Source organism: Balaenoptera borealis, assembly GCF_965194805.1.
Source record: "Balaenoptera borealis genome assembly, chromosome: 20".
Lineage (NCBI taxonomy): Eukaryota > Metazoa > Chordata > Mammalia > Artiodactyla > Balaenopteridae > Balaenoptera > Balaenoptera borealis.
Window position 1 is genome coordinate 37,806,481 of NC_138879.1, and position 3,204 is coordinate 37,809,684.

Below are 3,204 nucleotides of genomic sequence, written 5' to 3' on the forward strand. Positions count from 1 at the left end.
GTAGGGTGCGGGCGGCCAACAGGACCCGCGCTTTTCCCGCCTAAGTTCCTGCTGGTTTTTGAAATGACGCTCTCTCTCTCTCTCCCCACCCCCTTCCCCGGGCCGCCAAGCAGGAGAACCCGGGCTTGGAGGGAGACATCTTTCAAGCGAAATCCTTTGCGCTGGGAACTACTTCAATTAGACAGCAGGGGGAATGTTAACATGCCCTCCGGCCTTTTAAGTGGGTTTTAATTTTATGTTGTAAGATAAGACACTGCAGGGCTGGGACTGCTACTCCTCCGGCAGTCTCCATTAGTCGGGAGAGGCAGGCCTCTTGACCCCCTGAGGCCCAGTGGAGGCTGGAAGTTGGTTTGGTTTTTTAACAATTTGTCAGTCTGACCCAGCTTCTCTTTTCATTCTCCCTTTGGTTATTCCAGGCTCTTCTGTCACTGGAGGGGCCGCTGGGTGTCTGAGCTGCGGCTGGGAGCCTAGTCTGGCTTCCCCCAGGGGCCTGGCCCTGGGCTGAGGGCAGAGCCCTGGGGGCGGCCTGCCTATGGCTCACAGTTGAACGTTCATCGTTTCTTATTTCCCTTCCCAGGCAGGGCACAGCAGCAGCAGACACTTTTCATGTGGCAGGTTTCTGGCCCCATGATGTATGACCTGTTGGCGCTACTGAATGGTGCCCTTTGTTCCAGGGTATCCCATGTGCCCCCTTTTTATTGACTTGTTGATTCAGAGGGGCAGGAAAGTTCCACAAATCCCACTGCAGGCCCTGTTCTAGCCAAGTCCAGGTGGGGAAGCCCACGGAACTCATGCTTCCCAGAAAGTTGGTAGGAAGCAGCGGGCTGCCTAAAGACAACATCTCTCTTAAGAAGCGGCTTTCTTTACCTCCAACTCAGGCAACTGTGTGTCTGCAGAGAGCCTGGGAACATACATCTAGCTCCCAGCCCCCTACATGTGGTTGCAGAAGGTATAGAGTATCTCAGAATGCCGTCTTCACCCAGAAAGAAAAGAGCAGTGCAGGTGTGAGTTAGGAAGAACCCCCCCCCCCCCGCTTCCCTGTCTCCTGAGCCAAGTTAAGTTTTTCTCTGTGACCAACAAGCCCAAGGTGGGAGCCGACAGCAAAGGGAAAAAAGGAGCTTGGCCTCCTTCTGCAAGGGGGGAGTCCAGCCAGAGAGCAACCCAGGGCCACAAGGGCAGGACCCTGGCGAGACAGGAGACAAGGTTGACTTCTTACCCAGCAGGAAATCTCATCTTAATCCTGGTGAGGACAAGAATTTAAAGGGCATCCCTTACCCTTGCCTTCTCTTCTCATGGCTCCCTCCTGGAGACGGTGGGTGACAGTGAGCAGCTTTGGAAAAGGAGCCGTGAGGGGAGGGGGCGAGAGGCAAGGGGTTGTGAGGAGGGAGACCCAACATGCCTTCCGACACCAGCTTCTCTTCTCATCTAGGAGGGTGAACCTGGATTGTGTCTCCTTTTATCCCATCCCCATCTTGAGGCCAACTTCAGGGATCTGGCAGAGGAGTAGACAAGCGGAGGTCTCTGCCAGGCCTTGATTCCTCCCCTGGGGGGTGCAGGTGGTTGATGGGCTCACATAGCTGCCTGCTTGCTCCAGGAAGCCCTGGGCTCTGACTCCAACCTGCCCTTCAGTTCCTTCTCTGAGGCAGCTGCACAAATCCCACCAAGAACTCCCCACCTGGGAGCCCATCTCCCCCAGACCACCAGGTTGCATGTCCACTACTAAAAGGTGACAGATTCTTGCGTACTGTCTGCCCTGCCCGTCTGGGGTCTTTGTGGGCCCTGGAATCCAGGCCCATCATCTGGCGAGTAGCATGAGATCAAAGGTACAGTCGCTCCGTTGGTCCTAAATTACTTCACTCTGAGCTCAGAGGCTCCACGGAACAAATGCGCAGAGGCACTAAGGGCTCCACCTGGCCCTTGAGAAAATATATGAGCAAAAGGGAAGCAGAGACCATTGCTGAGCCAAGAAATGACAAGTCAGGAGTAATGAGCATCCACACACTTCACAGTTGTAAAATGGCTTTATGTTCTGATATGTAAAATAAAATGTCCATGCTATATAACAAAACACTTGACGTTCCATATCCCGTTAGCTAATGTGTCTTCTAATAAAGTGTAATCTGTAGTGTGTGTGTGTTTATATATAATTGTTTGTTTTATCTAAACCGTTCTTTGTTTTTAACATCAAATGTGTAATAAAGATTTAAATAGATGTCTTTCCAAACACCCTCTCCAACGTTCGTTTTATTAAGTTTATTCATTTGTAAAAAAGCAAAGCTGAATTTGACATGTGGCCTGCATTTGTGAGATATATATATTTATATATTTTATTTTATTTATTTATTTATATAATATATAAATAGCTATTCGGCATGCAAAGAGTTTAGTGAATTCCCAAATTTGATTACAGAGTTCCCACCAGCCACACGGACGGTCTGGTGACATTCAATGCTAAAGAGCTGAGCTGAGGACGAGATCCACCTCCCTGGAGAAGAATTATCCTTGCTCCTCTGAGCTCACTGGCTGAATTCACTGGAAGAAATGAATGTTTTCTGAATTCTCGTTTTTATTTCTGTTGGGCTTTCTTGCTCCAGAGGCGAGGATTTTCTGGGAGCAGAACGGGCTCTAGAGCTGCTGGGCGGCAGCTCCAGTGCGGTCTCCTGGGGACACTGCCAGGTCAAGTGTGCTTCCTACTGGCCAGTCGTAGGACGCAGATGGGGCCTGAGAGGTGAGTCTTGCGCACCAGAGAGAGTGAGGGGCTGTATACTGGGGACGGAGGGGGAAGGGCTTCGTACGTTATAAGAAAACCTGAATGATGCCAGAGATGCTGCCGGTTGTATTTTCCCTGCTCTTGAAGGAAAAAGCAATGTTTTAATACCCATCAGGTGGCACTTAGCCTATGACTCTCTCTCTAAAAATTGTCCCTCAGACCTCAGAGCTCCGGGGATCGATTTCCGGGCCACTAACTGAGCAGTCAGCGCTCCTCTCCCAGAAGGGCTTTGTGGCTTAGCTGAGCCCACCTCTCAGGTGGTCTCACAGAATCTCCGGAAGCCAAAGGAATGGGCCTCCTGCTCCCAAAACAAGATTCTCAGCTCCCTTGCAAGGCCAGGACTCTTAAGATGTGCAGAGACCCCTCCCCCCCCACCCCCCAGCAAGGAGAACCTTCCCCCGACTTCCCCTGCAGGAGAGACCTCACCACCTGAA